General features: G+C 45.8%; 27 non-coding genes across 27 annotated transcripts in view; all 27 read left to right on the top strand.

The window, feature by feature from the left end:
* Window positions 1-10, top strand: part of TRNAL-CAG (transfer RNA leucine (anticodon CAG)) — an 83-nt gene extending 73 nt beyond the window's left edge. The window contains exon 1 of the tRNA in view: window positions 1-10. This exon is cut by the window's left edge and continues 73 nt beyond it. This is a non-coding gene — a tRNA (tRNA-Leu).
* A 103-nt stretch (window positions 11-113) lies between these two features.
* On the top strand, window positions 114-186 carry TRNAT-UGU (transfer RNA threonine (anticodon UGU)). Its single transcript has one exon. It is a non-coding gene; the product is annotated as a tRNA-Thr (tRNA).
* Window positions 187-654: 468 nt separating this feature from the next.
* Window positions 655-737, top strand: TRNAL-CAG (transfer RNA leucine (anticodon CAG)). Its single transcript has one exon. It is a non-coding gene; the product is annotated as a tRNA-Leu (tRNA).
* A 642-nt stretch (window positions 738-1,379) lies between these two features.
* Window positions 1,380-1,462, top strand: TRNAL-CAG (transfer RNA leucine (anticodon CAG)). Its single transcript has one exon. It is a non-coding gene; the product is annotated as a tRNA-Leu (tRNA).
* Window positions 1,463-1,566: 104 nt separating this feature from the next.
* TRNAT-UGU (transfer RNA threonine (anticodon UGU)) lies at window positions 1,567-1,639 on the top strand. The gene has a single exon. It is a non-coding gene; the product is annotated as a tRNA-Thr (tRNA).
* A 468-nt stretch (window positions 1,640-2,107) lies between these two features.
* TRNAL-CAG (transfer RNA leucine (anticodon CAG)) lies at window positions 2,108-2,190 on the top strand. Its single transcript has one exon. It is a non-coding gene; the product is annotated as a tRNA-Leu (tRNA).
* Window positions 2,191-2,292: 102 nt separating this feature from the next.
* On the top strand, window positions 2,293-2,365 carry TRNAT-UGU (transfer RNA threonine (anticodon UGU)). The gene has a single exon. It is a non-coding gene; the product is annotated as a tRNA-Thr (tRNA).
* A 467-nt stretch (window positions 2,366-2,832) lies between these two features.
* Window positions 2,833-2,915, top strand: TRNAL-CAG (transfer RNA leucine (anticodon CAG)). The gene has a single exon. It is a non-coding gene; the product is annotated as a tRNA-Leu (tRNA).
* A 104-nt stretch (window positions 2,916-3,019) lies between these two features.
* Window positions 3,020-3,092, top strand: TRNAT-UGU (transfer RNA threonine (anticodon UGU)). The gene has a single exon. It is a non-coding gene; the product is annotated as a tRNA-Thr (tRNA).
* Window positions 3,093-3,560: 468 nt separating this feature from the next.
* On the top strand, window positions 3,561-3,643 carry TRNAL-CAG (transfer RNA leucine (anticodon CAG)). The gene has a single exon. It is a non-coding gene; the product is annotated as a tRNA-Leu (tRNA).
* Window positions 3,644-3,746: 103 nt separating this feature from the next.
* TRNAT-UGU (transfer RNA threonine (anticodon UGU)) lies at window positions 3,747-3,819 on the top strand. Its single transcript has one exon. It is a non-coding gene; the product is annotated as a tRNA-Thr (tRNA).
* Window positions 3,820-4,288: 469 nt separating this feature from the next.
* TRNAL-CAG (transfer RNA leucine (anticodon CAG)) lies at window positions 4,289-4,371 on the top strand. Its single transcript has one exon. It is a non-coding gene; the product is annotated as a tRNA-Leu (tRNA).
* A 105-nt stretch (window positions 4,372-4,476) lies between these two features.
* On the top strand, window positions 4,477-4,549 carry TRNAT-UGU (transfer RNA threonine (anticodon UGU)). The gene has a single exon. It is a non-coding gene; the product is annotated as a tRNA-Thr (tRNA).
* A 468-nt stretch (window positions 4,550-5,017) lies between these two features.
* TRNAL-CAG (transfer RNA leucine (anticodon CAG)) lies at window positions 5,018-5,100 on the top strand. Its single transcript has one exon. It is a non-coding gene; the product is annotated as a tRNA-Leu (tRNA).
* Window positions 5,101-5,746: 646 nt separating this feature from the next.
* On the top strand, window positions 5,747-5,829 carry TRNAL-CAG (transfer RNA leucine (anticodon CAG)). The gene has a single exon. It is a non-coding gene; the product is annotated as a tRNA-Leu (tRNA).
* A 103-nt stretch (window positions 5,830-5,932) lies between these two features.
* On the top strand, window positions 5,933-6,005 carry TRNAT-UGU (transfer RNA threonine (anticodon UGU)). The gene has a single exon. It is a non-coding gene; the product is annotated as a tRNA-Thr (tRNA).
* A 468-nt stretch (window positions 6,006-6,473) lies between these two features.
* On the top strand, window positions 6,474-6,556 carry TRNAL-CAG (transfer RNA leucine (anticodon CAG)). The gene has a single exon. It is a non-coding gene; the product is annotated as a tRNA-Leu (tRNA).
* Window positions 6,557-6,659: 103 nt separating this feature from the next.
* TRNAT-UGU (transfer RNA threonine (anticodon UGU)) lies at window positions 6,660-6,732 on the top strand. Its single transcript has one exon. It is a non-coding gene; the product is annotated as a tRNA-Thr (tRNA).
* Window positions 6,733-7,200: 468 nt separating this feature from the next.
* Window positions 7,201-7,283, top strand: TRNAL-CAG (transfer RNA leucine (anticodon CAG)). The gene has a single exon. It is a non-coding gene; the product is annotated as a tRNA-Leu (tRNA).
* Window positions 7,284-7,387: 104 nt separating this feature from the next.
* TRNAT-UGU (transfer RNA threonine (anticodon UGU)) lies at window positions 7,388-7,460 on the top strand. The gene has a single exon. It is a non-coding gene; the product is annotated as a tRNA-Thr (tRNA).
* Window positions 7,461-14,844: 7,384 nt separating this feature from the next.
* On the top strand, window positions 14,845-14,917 carry TRNAT-UGU (transfer RNA threonine (anticodon UGU)). Its single transcript has one exon. It is a non-coding gene; the product is annotated as a tRNA-Thr (tRNA).
* A 471-nt stretch (window positions 14,918-15,388) lies between these two features.
* TRNAL-CAG (transfer RNA leucine (anticodon CAG)) lies at window positions 15,389-15,471 on the top strand. The gene has a single exon. It is a non-coding gene; the product is annotated as a tRNA-Leu (tRNA).
* A 104-nt stretch (window positions 15,472-15,575) lies between these two features.
* Window positions 15,576-15,648, top strand: TRNAT-UGU (transfer RNA threonine (anticodon UGU)). Its single transcript has one exon. It is a non-coding gene; the product is annotated as a tRNA-Thr (tRNA).
* Window positions 15,649-16,116: 468 nt separating this feature from the next.
* On the top strand, window positions 16,117-16,199 carry TRNAL-CAG (transfer RNA leucine (anticodon CAG)). Its single transcript has one exon. It is a non-coding gene; the product is annotated as a tRNA-Leu (tRNA).
* A 105-nt stretch (window positions 16,200-16,304) lies between these two features.
* On the top strand, window positions 16,305-16,377 carry TRNAT-UGU (transfer RNA threonine (anticodon UGU)). The gene has a single exon. It is a non-coding gene; the product is annotated as a tRNA-Thr (tRNA).
* A 467-nt stretch (window positions 16,378-16,844) lies between these two features.
* Window positions 16,845-16,927, top strand: TRNAL-CAG (transfer RNA leucine (anticodon CAG)). The gene has a single exon. It is a non-coding gene; the product is annotated as a tRNA-Leu (tRNA).
* Window positions 16,928-17,033: 106 nt separating this feature from the next.
* Window positions 17,034-17,106, top strand: TRNAT-UGU (transfer RNA threonine (anticodon UGU)). The gene has a single exon. It is a non-coding gene; the product is annotated as a tRNA-Thr (tRNA).
* The last annotated feature ends 394 nt before the right edge of the window (window positions 17,107-17,500 follow it).

Below are 17,500 nucleotides of genomic sequence, written 5' to 3'. Positions count from 1 at the left end.
ACTTCTGACAGCGTTTGCATGGTTTTTTCACGGTTCCCCTACCTGCTAGTCTTTCACAGCCAAGAACGTTTTTTTTTTTTTTTTTTTAACACATTTATACAACAGAGCACTGTGGCTCTATAGCTCAGGGGTTAGAGCACTGGTCTTGTAAACCAGGGGTCGTGAGTTCAAATCTCACTAGGGCCTAAGCGTTATTTCATGCGCTGTATCTTTCTTTCCTGACAACCTATTTTCTTTCACCAGCTGTCTTATCAAAAACCGCCACTGCCTCTAGGTCAACTCCCCTTACATGAAAGATCACATTACATTCAACCCTGGTCAAGGTTCACAACATTGACCCCACTTTGAGCAAAAAAAAAAAAAAAAACCTTACTGGCTCCAAGAAGACTTAGACCGCATTCATAACATTCTCTTCCTAAAAAGAGAGCGGCCGTATTCCGTTCTTCTGGATGGCCAAGAAGCCAACACTGGTGCTTATGCCACCATTCATGGGTTGGCCTAATAACGGTAGCTATGATTCTAGAGCTGGAGGCTGCCTTACTTCTGCCCTCAAGGGCTAGGTGCCATTCACATGTCTTGATTGAAGGCTTCGTAGAAGACCACAATTCAGCTCTCTCAACCACCCTACTTTCCGGTGGCACAATGCACCTCCGTGTCAGGATGGCCGAGCGGTCTAAGGCGCTGCGTTCAGGTCGCAGTCTCCCCTGGAGGCGTGGGTTCAAATCCCACTTCTGACAGCGTTTGCATGGTTTTTTCACGGTTCCCCTACCTGCTAGTCTTTCACAGCCAAGAACGTTTTTTTTTTTTTTTTTTAACACATTTACACAACAGAGCACTGTGGCTTTATAGCTCAGGGGTTAGAGCACTGGTCTTGTAAACCAGGGGTCGTGAGTTCAAATCTCACTAGGGCCTAAGCGTTATTTCATGCACTGTATCTTTCTTTCCTGACAACCTATTTTCTTTCACCAGCTGTCTTATCAAAAACCGCCACTGCCTCTAGGTCAACTCCCCTTACATGAAAGATCACATTACATTCAACCCTGGTCAAGGTTCACAACATTGACCCCACTTTGAGCAAAAAAAAAAAAAAAACCTTACTGGCTCCAAGAAGACTTAGACCGCATTCATAACATTCTCTTCCTAAAAAGAGAGCGGCCGTATTCCGTTCTTCTGGATGGCCAAGAAGCCAACACTGGTGCTTATGCCACCATTCATGGGTTGGCCTAATAACGGTAGCTATGATTCTAGAGCTGGAGGCTGCCTTACTTCTGCCCTCAAGGGCTAGGTGCCATTCACATGTCTTGATTGAAGGCTTCGTAGAAGACCACAATTCAGCTCTCTCAACCACCCTACTTTCCGGTGGCACAATGCACCTCCGTGTCAGGATGGCCGAGCGGTCTAAGGCGCTGCGTTCAGGTCGCAGTCTCCCCTGGAGGCGTGGGTTCAAATCCCACTTCTGACAGCGTTTGCATGGTTTTTTCACGGTTCCCCTACCTGCTAGTCTTTCACAGCCAAGAACGTTTTTTTTTTTTTTTTTTTTAACACATTTACACAACAGAGCACTGTGGCTCTATAGCTCAGGGGTTAGAGCACTGGTCTTGTAAACCAGGGGTCGTGAGTTCAAATCTCACTAGGGCCTAAGCGTTATTTCATGCGCTGTATCTTTCTTTCCTGACAACCTATTTTCTTTCACCAGCTGTCTTATCAAAAACCGCCACTGCCTCTAGGTCAACTCCCCTTACATGAAAGATCACATTACATTCAACCCTGGTCAAGGTTCACAACATTGACCCCACTTTGAGCAAAAAAAAAAAAAAAAACCTTACTGGCTCCAAGAAGACTTAGACCACATTCATAACATTCTCTTCCTAAAAAGAGAGCGGCCGTATTCCGTTCTTCTGGATGGCCAAGAAGCCAACACTGGTGCTTATGCCACCATTCATGGGTTGGCCTAATAACGGTAGCTATGATTCTAGAGCTGGAGGCTGCCTTACTTCTGCCCTCAAGGGCTAGGTGCCATTCACATGTCTTGATTGAAGGCTTCGTAGAAGACCACAATTCAGCTCTCTCAACCACCCTACTTTCCGGTGGCACAATGCACCTCCGTGTCAGGATGGCCGAGCGGTCTAAGGCGCTGCGTTCAGGTCGCAGTCTCCCCTGGAGGCGTGGGTTCAAATCCCACTTCTGACAGCGTTTGCATGGTTTTTTCACGGTTCCCCTACCTGCTAGTCTTTCACAGCCAAGAACGTTTTTTTTTTTTTTTTTTAACACATTTACACAACAGAGCACTGTGGCTCTATAGCTCAGGGGTTAGAGCACTGGTCTTGTAAACCAGGGGTCGTGAGTTCAAATCTCACTAGGGCCTAAGCGTTATTTCATGCGCTGTATCTTTCTTTCCTGACAACCTATTTTCTTTCACCAGCTGTCTTATCAAAAACCGCCACTGCCTCTAGGTCAACTCCCCTTACATGAAAGATCACATTACATTCAACCCTGGTCAAGGTTCACAACATTGACCCCACTTTGAGCAAAAAAAAAAAAAAAACCTTACTGGCTCCAAGAAGACTTAGACCGCATTCATAACATTCTCTTCCTAAAAAGAGAGCGGCCGTATTCCGTTCTTCTGGATGGCCAAGAAGCCAACACTGGTGCTTATGCCACCATTCATGGGTTGGCCTAATAACGGTAGCTATGATTCTAGAGCTGGAGGCTGCCTTACTTCTGCCCTCAAGGGCTAGGTGCCATTCACATGTCTTGATTGAAGGCTTCGTAGAAGACCACAATTCAGCTCTCTCAACCACCCTACTTTCCGGTGGCACAATGCACCTCCGTGTCAGGATGGCCGAGCGGTCTAAGGCGCTGCGTTCAGGTCGCAGTCTCCCCTGGAGGCGTGGGTTCAAATCCCACTTCTGACATCGTTTGCATGGTTTTTTCACGGTTCCCCTACCTGCTAGTCTTTCACAGCCAAGAACGTTTTTTTTTTTTTTTTTTTTAACACATTTACACAACAGAGCACTGTGGCTCTATAGCTCAGGGGTTAGAGCACTGGTCTTGTAAACCAGGGGTCGTGAGTTCAAATCTCACTAGGGCCTAAGCGTTATTTCATGCGCTGTATCTTTCTTTCCTGACAACCTATTTTCTTTCACCAGCTGTCTTATCAAAAACCGCCACTGCCTCTAGGTCAACTCCCCTTACATGAAAGATCACATTACATTCAACCCTGGTCAAGGTTCACAACATTGACCCCACTTTGAGCAAAAAAAAAAAAAAAAACCTTACTGGCTCCAAGAAGACTTAGACCACATTCATAACATTCTCTTCCTAAAAAGAGAGCGGCCGTATTCCGTTCTTCTGGATGGCCAAGAAGCCAAGACTGGTGCTTATGCCACCATTCATGGGTTGGCCTAATAACGGTAGCTATGATTCTAGAGCTGGAGGCTGCCTTACTTCTGCCCTCAAGGGCTAGGTGCCATTCACATGTCTTGATTGAAGGCTTCGTAGAAGACCACAATTCAGCTCTCTCAACCACCCTACTTTCCGGTGGCACAATGCACCTCCGTGTCAGGATGGCCGAGCGGTCTAAGGCGCTGCGTTCAGGTCGCAGTCTCCCCTGGAGGCGTGGGTTCAAATCCCACTTCTGACAGCGTTTGCATGGTTTTTTCACGGTTCCCCTACCTGCTAGTCTTTCACAGCCAAGAACGTTTTTTTTTTTTTTTTTTTAACACATTTACACAACAGAGCACTGTGGCTCTATAGCTCAGGGGTTAGAGCACTGGTCTTGTAAACCAGGGGTCGTGAGTTCAAATCTCACTAGGGCCTAAGCGTTATTTCATGCGCTGTATCTTTCTTTCCTGACAACCTATTTTCTTTCACCAGCTGTCTTATCAAAAACCGCCACTGCCTCTAGGTCAACTCCCCTTACATGAAAGATCACATTACATTCAACCCTGGTCAAGGTTCACAACATTGACCCCACTTTGAGCAAAAAAAAAAAAAAAAAACCTTACTGGCTCCAAGAAGACTTAGACCACATTCATAACATTCTCTTCCTAAAAAGAGAGCGGCCGTATTCCGTTCTTCTGGATGGCCAAGAAGCCAACACTGGTGCTTATGCCACCATTCATGGGTTGGCCTAATAACGGTAGCTATGATTCTAGAGCTGGAGGCTGCCTTACTTCTGCCCTCAAGGGCTAGGTGCCATTCACATGTCTTGATTGAAGGCTTCGTAGAAGACCACAATTCAGCTCTCTCAACCACCCTACTTTCCGGTGGCACAATGCACCTCCGTGTCAGGATGGCCGAGCGGTCTAAGGCACTGCGTTCAGGTCGCAGTCTCCCCTGGAGGTGTGGGTTCAAATCCCACTTCTGACAGCGTTTGCATGGTTTTTTCACGGTTCCCCTACCTGCTAGTCTTTCACAGCCAAGAACGTTTTTTTTTTTTTTTTTTTTTAACACATTTACACAACAGAGCACTGTGGCTCTATAGCTCAGGGGTTAGAGCACTGGTCTTGTAAACCAGGGGTCGTGAGTTCAAATCTCACTAGGGCCTAAGCGTTATTTCATGCGCTGTATCTTTCTTTCCTGACAACCTATTTTCTTTCACCAGCTGTCTTATCAAAAACCGCCACTGCCTCTAGGTCAACTCCCCTTACATGAAAGATCACATTACATTCAACCCTGGTCAAGGTTCACAACATTGACCCCACTTTGAGCAAAAAAAAAAAAAAAAACCTTACTGGCTCCAAGAAGACTTAGACCACATTCATAACATTCTCTTCCTAAAAAGAGAGCGGCCGTATTCCGTTCTTCTGGATGGCCAAGAAGCCAACACTGGTGCTTATGCCACCATTCATGGGTTGGCCTAATAACGGTAGCTATGATTCTAGAGCTGGAGGCTGCCTTACTTCTGCCCTCAAGGGCTAGGTGCCATTCACATGTCTTGATTGAAGGCTTCGTAGAAGACCACAATTCAGCTCTCTCAACCACCCTACTTTCCGGTGGCACAATGCACCTCCGTGTCAGGATGGCCGAGCGGTCTAAGGCGCTGCGTTCAGGTCGCAGTCTCCCCTGGAGGCGTGGGTTCAAATCCCACTTCTGACAGCGTTTGCATGGTTTTTTCACGGTTCCCCTACCTGCTAGTCTTTCACAGCCAAGAACGTTTTTTTTTTTTTTTTTTTTTAACACATTTACACAACAGAGCACTGTGGCTCTATAGCTCAGGGTTTAGAGCACTGGTCTTGTAAACCAGGGGTCGTGAGTTCAAATCTCACTAGGGCCTAAGCGTTATTTCATGCGCTGTATCTTTCTTTCCTGACAACCTATTTTCTTTCACCAGCTGTCTTATCAAAAACCGCCACTGCCTCTAGGTCAACTCCCCTTACATGAAAGATCACATTACATTCAACCCTGGTCAAGGTTCACAACATTGACCCCACTTTGAGCAAAAAAAAAAAAAAAAACCTTACTGGCTCCAAGAAGACTTAGACCACATTCATAACATTCTCTTCCTAAAAAGAGAGCGGCCGTATTCCGTTCTTCTGGATGGCCAAGAAGCCAACACTGGTGCTTATGCCACCATTCATGGGTTGGCCTAATAACGGTAGCTATGATTCTAGAGCTGGAGGCTGCCTTACTTCTGCCCTCAAGGGCTAGGTGCCATTCACATGTCTTGATTGAAGGCTTCGTAGAAGACCACAATTCAGCTCTCTCAACCACCCTACTTTCCGGTGGCACAATGCACCTCCGTGTCAGGATGGCCGAGCGGTCTAAGGCGCTGCGTTCAGGTCGCAGTCTCCCCTGGAGGCGTGGGTTCAAATCCCACTTCTGACAGCGTTTGCATGGTTTTTTCACGGTTCCCCTACCTGCTAGTCTTTCACAGCCAAGAACGTTTTTTTTTTTTTTTTTTTAACACATTTACACAACAGAGCACTGTGGCTCTATAGCTCAGGGGTTAGAGCACTGGTCTTGTAAACCAGGGGTCGTGAGTTCAAATCTCACTAGGGCCTAAGCGTTATTTCATGCGCTGTATCTTTCTTTCCTGACAACCTATTTTCTTTCACCAGCTGTCTTATCAAAAACCGCCACTGCCTCTAGGTCAACTCCCCTTACATGAAAGATCACATTACATTCAACCCTGGTCAAGGTTCACAACATTGACCCCACTTTGAGCAAAAAAAAAAAAAAAAACCTTACTGGCTCCAAGAAGACTTAGACCACATTCATAACATTCTCTTCCTAAAAAGAGAGCGGCCGTATTCCGTTCTTCTGGATGGCCAAGAAGCCAACACTGGTGCTTATGCCACCATTCATGGGTTGGCCTAATAACGGTAGCTATGATTCTAGAGCTGGAGGCTGCCTTACTTCTGCCCTCAAGGGCTAGGTGCCATTCACATGTCTTGATTGAAGGCTTCGTAGAAGACCACAATTCAGCTCTCTCAACCACCCTACTTTCCGGTGGCACAATGCACCTCCGTGTCAGGATGGCCGAGCGGTCTAAGGCGCTGCGTTCAGGTCGCAGTCTCCCCTGGAGGCGTGGGTTCAAATCCCACTTCTGACAGCGTTTGCATGGTTTTTTCACGGTTCCCCTACCTGCTAGTCTTTCACAGCCAAGAACGTTTTTTTTTTTTTTTTTTTAACACATTTACACAACAGAGCACTGTGGCTCTATAGCTCAGGGGTTAGAGCACTGGTCTTGTAAACCAGGGGTCGTGAGTTCAAATCTCACTAGGGCCTAAGCGTTATTTCATGCGCTGTATCTTTCTTTCCTGACAACCTATTTTCTTTCACCAGCTGTCTTATCAAAAACCGCCACTGCCTCTAGGTCAACTCCCCTTACATGAAAGATCACATTACATTCAACCCTGGTCAAGGTTCACAACATTGACCCCACTTTGAGCAAAAAAAAAAAAAAAAACCTTACTGGCTCCAAGAAGACTTAGACCACATTCATAACATTCTCTTCCTAAAAAGAGAGCGGCCGTATTCCGTTCTTCTGGATGGCCAAGAAGCCAACACTGGTGCTTATGCCACCATTCATGGGTTGGCCTAATAACGGTAGCTATGATTCTAGAGCTGGAGGCTGCCTTACTTCTGCCCTCAAGGGCTAGGTGCCATTCACATGTCTTGATTGAAGGCTTCGTAGAAGACCACAATTCAGCTCTCTCAACCACCCTACTTTCCGGTGGCACAATGCACCTCCGTGTCAGGATGGCCGAGCGGTCTAAGGCGCTGCGTTCAGGTCGCAGTCTCCCCTGGAGGCGTGGGTTCAAATCCCACTTCTGACAGCGTTTGCATGGTTTTTTCACGGTTCCCCTACCTGCTAGTCTTTCACAGCCAAGAACGTTTTTTTTTTTTTTTTTTTTAACACATTTACACAACAGAGCACTGTGGCTCTATAGCTCAGGGGTTAGAGCACTGGTCTTGTAAACCAGGGGTCGTGAGTTCAAATCTCACTAGGGCCTAAGCGTTATTTCATGCGCTGTATCTTTCTTTCCTGACAACCTATTTTCTTTCACCAGCTGTCTTATCAAAAACCGCCACTGCCTCTAGGTCAACTCCCCTTACATGAAAGATCACATTACATTCAACCCTGGTCAAGGTTCACAACATTGACCCCACTTTGAGCAAAAAAAAAAAAAAAAACCTTACTGGCTCCAAGAAGACTTAGACCACATTCATAACATTCTCTTCCTAAAAAGAGAGCGGCCGTATTCCGTTCTTCTGGATGGCCAAGAAGCCAACACTGGTGCTTATGCCACCATTCATGGGTTGGCCTAATAACGGTAGCTATGATTCTAGAGCTGGAGGCTGCCTTACTTCTGCCCTCAAGGGCTAGGTGCCATTCACATGTCTTGATTGAAGGCTTCGTAGAAGACCACAATTCAGCTCTCTCAACCACCCTACTTTCCGGTGGCACAATGCACCTCCGTGTCAGGATGGCCGAGCGGTCTAAGGCGCTGCGTTCAGGTCGCAGTCTCCCCTGGAGGCGTGGGTTCAAATCCCACTTCTTTTTTTTTCAAATACTTTTATTGAAGCTTTGAGACATCATACAGCAGAAAATATAATGTGCAACTTTCTCATATGATAATATTACATTGTACCTAACGGAAAAATCAGTCTAGCACCTATCACAGCTCCTGCACTTGCCTATACAGTTACAGACCATAGATTGATAAGTCCACCAATAACAGTTCCGAGAGAAATTGTCTAGCTAATATCGTAAAAAGTAGTATTTGGCTGTCTACTCTATCCACTTCATGGCCTGCATTCTTATGGAGAGTGATGCTCAAAGATTTTATCAGTAGTATCATTAACTTTAGCTTCAGTATAAAAGTAAACATAAACACAACGAACTAACTAGGTCCATGGCTTCCAGGTTAACCTCAAGAATGGGCACTGTACTCTGATATTGTTCTTACACTTTTAGTTCAACACCTGTGGGGGCCTAAAAGATCAACGGCATTCAATCTAATGTTTGTACAAATTCTTCTGAATGTCTAAGGACCATCCATATACTCCACATTTTGGAGAATTTCTCTTCCCTCCCCTGTATCGTATAGACCATTCGTTCCAGATCATATATTTTATCCATCTCCTTCACTAGCTCACGAATTGTGGGCAAGTCTGTCGTCCCCCATCTTCTTACAATTACATTCTTTGTAGCATTGAGTATGTGTCGTACCACCGAGCCCTTATATGCTCTCATGCTCCATGTATTTAGATGGAGCAGATATGTTTGGGGATCAAACGTCAGGGGTCTATTAGTCATTTCTTTGATCCACTTCTCCACTGTACTCCATAACTGAGAAAGAGCTGAGCATCCCCAAAAAATATGGAGCAAAGATCCCTCAGTTACTTTACATCTCCAGCAGAGAGGATCTCTGTCTGGGAAGATTTTTGCCAATTTAGATGGAGTATAGTACCATCGTGCCAATACTTTGTAGTTAATTTCCTGCATGCGAGATGCAGTGGACGTTTTGTGGACATATATGCACATTTTTGATCTTTGGGATTCGGATAATGTAATGCCCAGTTCTCTCTCCCAAGCCTCAAAGAATGGCAGATTAGCCACTTCCTGTGGTATGAGCATTGAGTACATTAAGGACAGCGTCTTTTCTAAGGGCCCGGCGGTCTGGCACAGTTTCTCGAACTCTGTTGGGTCCCGTAGTCCCGAGGGGCGCATACCCACCGAGCGCAGCAAATGTCTGCACTGGGTGTATACCCACCAGTCGAGCCCAGGCTCACCAATTTTGGCTCGTAGTGCCTCCAATGAGTGCCACTCCTCCGTAGTACAGAAGTCTCTAGCCCTCAGCGGTGTGTTGCGCCTCCATAATTTAAGAGAAGTAAGGGAGCAGCCGCTTGGGAATTCTGGATTGTTTATAATCGGAATTAATGGAGACGGCCAGGGTGAGAAGCTAGGAGAGTCTCTTATTTTCGAGAACACTTTAAGAGTGGTTTGCACTAGACTTGAGGATGACCAGAGAGGAGACGGATTATAAGACGACCAAGGCAGATCTACCAGAGGGAAAGATGTTAGAGACTGCTCGACCCCCACCCACTGTTTAAGCTGGCCATGTTTGTGCCAGTCTACCATCCTAGTGATTACTGCAGCTTGATAGTATTTCTGAACGTCTGGGAGTGCTAGTCCCCCAGCGTATTTAGGTCTAAATAACACGCTTCTACTTATCCTTGGTGGTTTGCCTTTCCAGATGTATGTATTGAAGATCTTTTGCACTTTCCTCAAAAATGCGGTAGGTATAGAGATAGGGAGAGTTTGAAATAAGTAGAGTAGTCTTGGCATAAGGTTCATTTTGAGAATTGCTATCCTACCCATCCAAGAAAACTGCGCTTTGTCCCACTTTTTCAGGTCAGAGATCAAGTTATCTAATAAAGGCGGGAAGTTTTTGCTAAATATATCTTCTAATTTCTGTGTGATTTTCGTACCCAGGTATGTTATATATTCTTTGTTCCATTTGAAAGGGAAACTAGCAGTGAGAGAGTCTTGTACATCATTTGGTAGGGATATATTTAGGGCCTCACATTTATCCAAATTTATTTTAAAGAGGGCCAGCTTACTAAAGGTCTCAAATTCCTTTAACAGGTTTGGGAGCGTGACTATGGGATTGGAGATATAAAACAGCAGATCGTCTGCGTATGCGGCGATTTTATAAGTTTGTCCTGCCATGGAGAAACCAGAGACATCTACATTCCCTCGAATTTTACACAGGAAAGGCTCCAAGGCCAGGGCGAATACTAGGGGGGAGAACGGGCATCCCTGTCTTGTTCCGTTGGAAATGTGCAGAGCTTCGGACAGGAGCCCGTTGACCCTTACCCGCGCCGTTGGTCTGGAGTAGAGGGCCCGAACGCCATTCATCATTTTTTCCCCAAGCCCTATATGTCTTAGCACTTCAAACATCCATGTCCAGTCTACCCGGTCAAACGCTTTTTCAGCATCAGTAGAAAGTAGCATCAGGGGAATGTTGTTTCGCCGGGCAGACTGGATTATATTCAGGGTTTTTATGGTGTTGTCCCTGCCCTCTCTTTTAGGGATGAATCCCACCTGGTCCCAATGAACCAGATGACCCATCCATTCGGCCAGCCTATTGGCCATGATCTTTGAGAAAATTTTTAGGTCAAGATTTAGCAGGGAGATAGGTCTATAACTGGCGCAAGCTGCAGGATCCTTTCCTGGTTTATGGATTACCGATATGTGAGATTCCAGTGTCTGAACTGGGAAAGTTTCTTGTTTATCCGTATCCAATATATTGTTGAAAGCAGTGCACATATGAGGGATCAGGAGGTGCTTAAACTGCTTATAGTATTCTATCGGCAGGCCATCTGGCCCCGGAGCCTTCCCCACTTTAATCTGCGCTATGACCTGTGCAATTTCTAATGGGGAGATGTCTTCTTCTAATGACTGGATCATTTCAGGTTGCAGCTTTGGCATTCCTGCATCTGTAATGTAATCTCTCATGACGTCCCTTATGTCTATGGTATGATCATTCTCCTGTCCTGAGAGCAGATTGTATAACTTATGATAGAACGTTTTGAAAGTGTTGGCAATAGATTCGCTGCGGATGTGTTTTTGCGCGTGGGAGTCTATCACATGTGGTATATAGCTTCGTTGTTGCTGTTGTTTTAAAGCCCGGGCCAATAATTTGCCTGATTTATTACCGGACATATAAAATGTAGATTGGCAGCGAAATGCTGCTCTTAACATTTTATCTTTCATTATATTTTTTATCCCCTCTCTAGCCTTTTGTAATTTTTCTAATGTCTGTGGTGCTCTGTTTCTCTTATGACTCTCTTCCAGTCTGTATACTTCTTGTATTAGGTTATTAAGATCTTTTTCTCTCTCTTTTTTTAGCCTTGAACCCAGTTGGATCAGAAAGCCCCTTAGGACACATTTATGGGCCTCCCATATGGTCGTGGCGGGGATATCCCCAGTGGCATTCAGCTGGAAGTATGACTCAATTTCCGCTTCTATTTTGTTTACATTTTCTTTGGCGGATAGCATAGAGGAGTTAAATCTCCAGTTGAATGGCAGCTGTGTTTTATGTTTACAATTTAACTCCAGTGTAACCGGGGCGTGATCAGAGTAGGAAATGATACCAATACCAGCCGTGACCGTCTCCGATAGAAGATTATGCGAAATTAGAATAACGTCTATTCTAGAGTAAGAATTGTGGACGTTTGAGTAAAATGTATAATCTTTAGTAGTCGGGTAGAGCAGCCTCCACACATCTACAAGTTGCCTATCTTGGAGTGCCTTTTTAATTTTATTCAGTTTGGAAAAGGGGAGACTCGACTTGCCACAAGATGAGTCGGATTCAGGATTTAGAGTTACATTGAGGTCTCCCCCTATTATGATATTACCTTCCGCAAAAGTGTCTAGGACATCTAGGAAATGTAATAAAAATGCCAGTTGCTCAATGTTTGGGGCATAGATGGAGCTTATGGTATATTTACGTCCTTGGATCAGTCCCTTAATGATAACGAATCTGCCCTGGTCGTCTCTCTTCACCTCCACGTCCTCTATAGATAAATTATTGCTTAATAGAATCGCCACCCCTTTTGTTTTAGAGTCAGATGAGTTGCTTGTGTATATTTGGGGGAATCGCCTATTTGTTAGCCGAGGGATATCATTTCCTTTAAAGTGTGTCTCCTGCAGGAGAACTATTGCGGCTCTTTGTTTCCAGATATCGTTTAGCAGCGCTGTGCGCTTTTCTGGTATGTTTAGCCCCTTAGTGTTGATAGATAATATTTTTACTTGTGCCATTCATGTACCTTCACATTGGCTTTAAGATTTGGAGCTTCCATGGACCAACTACTACGATTAAACTCAAACTTAATTTGAACTATACATAAAGGATTATGTCTATTGAATAAATTAGTACACAGCTTAGGCTGTGAACTGAACCTCAAGGTTAACACAATGCAGTAACTCATAGTCACTAGGACTGACCTATGTGGGAGAGAAGGGACCATGGTAGGCCACATCCCAAGTCAGCTCCCCCGCTCCACTATGAACATTATCTTGTCACTGGTGTTATACCCCTTTTAGACCTCCTCTCCAGCTAGGCCCACCCTTATCTCTTTGTAACACCCCAAACTACTTTAGATTACATCCAGAGTGCGGTGTGCATCCGCGACCCTCCCCCACCGGAGACATCTATCACACGGAACCCAATATTACCAGCATAGGTAGAATGCGATCAGGTCTTAAATAGGAATGCTTATGTTATCGTTTTAGAGATATTCTCACTCATCTAGTGTCCCAAACTACGTGACCACCCCAATAATAGGAGGTTGCTTTGAGTTCGCTATAGGGATCCTCGCGTAATCCGCCTCTCTGTGTCTCAGATCGCCCATGCACACCACACCAAAATCGCCCCAGATCATACATATATACATTAAAGAGAAGCGACACACAAAAATATAATCAATCATTTACAAGAATCTCCCTCTCTTCAGCAAACTATCGATCTTTATATCTTGGTATGTCCCTTTAGGCAATCATTTTGTTGCTAATGTACTGCTGTTCCAATCGCACGTTAGATGTTCCAATATGCATTGCATACATTTGGGCTTTATACGAGGTTTATATTCGCTGGATGAGTCTTGGCGGCTCCTGCTGTATAAACGGAGCCTTTTCTTTACAACCGCAGACGGCCGGCAATCCCTAGCCCGCCCCACCTGCACTAGTTCCCCTCCTTATGCGTATTGCCTCTCGCTATTCTATATTGCACCCAAGGTGCGCTTCATAGCCTGCACTCTGAGGATTCCTTAGGTGAGTTCCCCCCCCCCTCCCCCCCCCCCCCCCAAGATGTTTGTATAGGTGTTAGATCCTGGTCCTCATGTTCATGCGGCTACCATGCGTTTTATCACCGATTGGGGGTCTTCTATCATGGTAACCGCCTCAGATGAATATGTCAAGCGTATATGGGTACGTAGTGCCCGTTGACCAGGGGGCCTGGGAGGAACCAGGCTCGAACAACAGCGTAGCCAAGACGTTATATATATATAAAGAACAGTAACTTATCTGGGTCCAGCTGACGAGGAAGTCTTTCAAGAACTCAGGCTTATGCTTCTTCCTGCGATTTTCTCCGGTTCTGTCTCTGCCTTTTTTGACGCTGTGGGATGCCTAAGGCAAGTTGGTCTGGAATCCATTCTGGGACCTCTGTGATAGGAAGATCCAGGGTGCGAAACAGCTCGGGTAACTCTGTCGGATTCTTCAGGACAAAGGATCGAGCCCCCTTCATGACGACCAGCTGAAAGGGAAACCCCCAATGATATGAGGCCTCATTTTCATGTATCATCTTTAGAAGCGGTTGTAGGGCTCTTCTTTGGGCTAGGGTGCTCGGTGCCAAGTCCTGGAAGAAGGTAAGAGGGCAGCCCTCGTGGTGAATTGCCATCCGATTCCTTGCCGCTTTCATAATACATTCTTTTACTCCAAAATAATGTAATCTGCAGATTATGTCACGGGGTAGCTCTCCCTCCTTCGGCATGGCTTTGAGTGAGCGGTGTATTCTATCTATCTTTATTGCCTCGTCTGCCGGGTTTCCCAGAAGGCCGTTAAAGATGGCGGTGACTGTGGATAGTAGTTGTTGTGAGGTTACGGTTTCGGGTAGACCTCGGAGCCTAATGTTGTTTCGTCTACTCCTATTTTGTAGATCCTCCAGACCCACCCGAAAGTGGGTATTCATCGCTTGCTGTTGTGAGTATGCTGCTTGTAGCTTAGTGAGGTCTGCCCGTGCTGTCGCCATGTCCGCTTCGAGTACTGTCAGCCTACTATCATGCTCTGTTACCTCAGTTCTCAAGGTCTGTAGGTCCGCTCTCGTGGCAGCTGTTATTTTCTCTGCTAGCTCGGATAGGTCATTTTTTGTCGGCAGACTATGGAGGTAATCTCTGATTTCATTCAGTGAGCGGGTCGTGGCTTCTTGTTGAGCCGTCTCGGAGGCCTTTCCGCTCTTTGCAGCAGTGGCAGTGTCGGCCATCTTAGGCTGTGTTTGGTCCGCAGATCTAAGGTATTTAGTCACGGTTTGCTGTATCGTGGAATCTTTTTTCTGCTCCCCTGTCTGTGTATTTTTCTTCCTAGAGGCAGTAGCCATAATCTGGAGAGTTTTCGCCAAGGAAATCTTATGTTTTAAGGGGTATCTAGTGTTGTAGAGCGGGGAGCTCAGCTCAGGCACGTCTTTACCCGCTCATGGCAGACTCCGCCCCCCAAATCCCACTTCTGACAGCGTTTGCATGGTTTTTTCACGGTTCCCCTACCTGCTAGTCTTTCACAGCCAAGAACGTTTTTTTTTTTTTTTTTTTTAACACATTTACACAACAGAGCACTGTGGCTCTATAGCTCAGGGGTTAGAGCACTGGTCTTGTAAACCAGGGGTCGTGAGTTCAAATCTCACTAGGGCCTAAGCGTTATTTCATGCGCTGTATCTTTCTTTCCTGACAACCTATTTTCTTTCACCAGCTGTCTTATCAAAAACCGCCACTGCCTCTAGGTCAACTCCCCTTACATGAAAGATCACATTACATTCAACCCTGGTCAAGGTTCACAACATTGACCCCACTTTGAGCAAAAAAAAAAAAAAAAAAAACCTTACTGGCTCCAAGAAGACTTAGACCACATTCATAACATTCTCTTCCTAAAAAGAGAGCGGCCGTATTCCGTTCTTCTGGATGGCCAAGAAGCCAACACTGGTGCTTATGCCACCATTCATGGGTTGGCCTAATAACGGTAGCTATGATTCTAGAGCTGGAGGCTGCCTTACTTCTGCCCTCAAGGGCTAGGTGCCATTCACATGTCTTGATTGAAGGCTTCGTAGAAGACCACAATTCAGCTCTCTCAACCACCCTACTTTCCGGTGGCACAATGCACCTCCGTGTCAGGATGGCCGAGCGGTCTAAGGCGCTGCGTTCAGGTCGCAGTCTCCCCTGGAGGCGTGGGTTCAAATCCCACTTCTGACAGCGTTTGCATGGTTTTTTCACGGTTCCCCTACCTGCTAGTCTTTCACAGCCAAGAACGTTTTTTTTTTTTTTTTTTTTAACACATTTACACAACAGAGCACTGTGGCTCTATAGCTCAGGGGTTAGAGCACTGGTCTTGTAAACCAGGGGTCGTGAGTTCAAATCTCACTAGGGCCTAAGCGTTATTTCATGCGCTGTATCTTTCTTTCCTGACAACCTATTTTCTTTCACCAGCTGTCTTATCAAAAGCCGCCACTGCCTCTAGGTCAACTCCCCTTACATGAAAGATCACATTACATTCAACCCTGGTCAAGGTTCACAACATTGACCCCACTTTGAGCAAAAAAAAAAAAAAAAACCTTACTGGCTCCAAGAAGACTTAGACCACATTCATAACATTCTCTTCCTAAAAAGAGAGCGGCCGTATTCCGTTCTTCTGGATGGCCAAGAAGCCAACACTGGTGCTTATGCCACCATTCATGGGTTGGCCTAATAACGGTAGCTATGATTCTAGAGCTGGAGGCTGCCTTACTTCTGCCCTCAAGGGCTAGGTGCCATTCACATGTCTTGATTGAAGGCTTCGTAGAAGACCACAATTCAGCTCTCTCAACCACCCTACTTTCCGGTGGCACAATGCACCTCCGTGTCAGGATGGCCGAGCGGTCTAAGGCGCTGCGTTCAGGTCGCAGTCTCCCCTGGAGGCGTGGGTTCAAATCCCACTTCTGACAGCGTTTGCATGGTTTTTTCACGGTTCCCCTACCTGCTAGTCTTTCACAGCCAAGAACGTTTTTTTTTTTTTTTTTTTTTAACACATTTACACAACAGAGCACTGTGGCTCTATAGCTCAGGGGTTAGAGCACTGGTCTTGTAAACCAGGGGTCGTGAGTTCAAATCTCACTAGGGCCTAAGTGTTATTTCATGCGCTGTATCTTTCTTTCCTGACAACCTATTTTCTTTCACCAGCTGTCTTATCAAAAACCGCCACTGCCTCTAGGTCAACTCCCCTTACATGAAAGATCACATTACATTCAACCCTGGTCAAGGTTCACAACATTGACCCCACTTTGAGCAAAAAAAAAAAAAAAACCTTACTGGCTCCAAGAAGACTTAGACCGCATTCATAACATTCTCTTCCTAAAAAGAGAGCGGCCGTATTCCGTTCTTCTGGATGGCCAAGAAGCCAACACTGGTGCTTATGCCACCATTCATGGGTTGGCCTAATAACGGTAGCTATGATTCTAGAGCTGGAGGCTGCCTTACTTCTGCCCTCAAGGGCTAGGTGCCATTCACATGTCTTGATTGAAGGCTTCGTAGAAGACCACAATTCAGCTCTCTCAACCACCCTACTTTCCGGTGGCACAATGCACCTCCGTGTCAGGATGGCCGAGCGGTCTAAGGCGCTGCGTTCAGGTCGCAGTCTCCCCTGGAGGCGTGGGTTCAAATCCCACTTCTGACAGCGTTTGCATGGTTTTTTCACGGTTCCCCTACCTGCTAGTCTTTCACAGCCAAGAACGTTTTTTTTTTTTTTTTTTTTTTAACACATTTACACAACAGAGCACTGTGGCTCTATAGCTCAGGGGTTAGAGCACTGGTCTTGTAAACCAGGGGTCGTGAGTTCAAATCTCACTAGGGCCTAAGCGTTATTTCATGCGCTGTATCTTTCTTTCCTGACAACCTATTTTCTTTCACCAGCTGTCTTATCAAAAACCGCCACTGCCTCTAGGTCAACTCCCCTTACATGAAAGATCACATTACATTCAACCCTGGTCAAGGTTCACAACATTGACCCCACTTTGAGCAAAAAAAAAAAAAAAAACCTTACTGGCTCCAAGAAGACTTAGACCACATTCATAACATTCTCTTCCTAAAAAGAGAGCGGCCGTATTCCGTTCTTCTGGATGGCCAAGAAGCCAACACTGGTGCTTATGCCACCATTCATGGGTTGGCCTAATAACGGTAGCTATGATTCTAGAGCTGGAGGCTGCCTTACTTCTGCCCTCAAGGGCTAGGTGCCATTCACATGTCTTGA

This window comes from Hyperolius riggenbachi, chromosome 1 (genome assembly GCF_040937935.1).
Source record: "Hyperolius riggenbachi isolate aHypRig1 chromosome 1, aHypRig1.pri, whole genome shotgun sequence".
NCBI classification, from domain to species: Eukaryota; Metazoa; Chordata; class Amphibia; order Anura; family Hyperoliidae; genus Hyperolius; species Hyperolius riggenbachi.
Note: the sequence above shows the minus strand (reverse complement) of the source record. Positions and strands in the feature narration are given on the sequence as shown.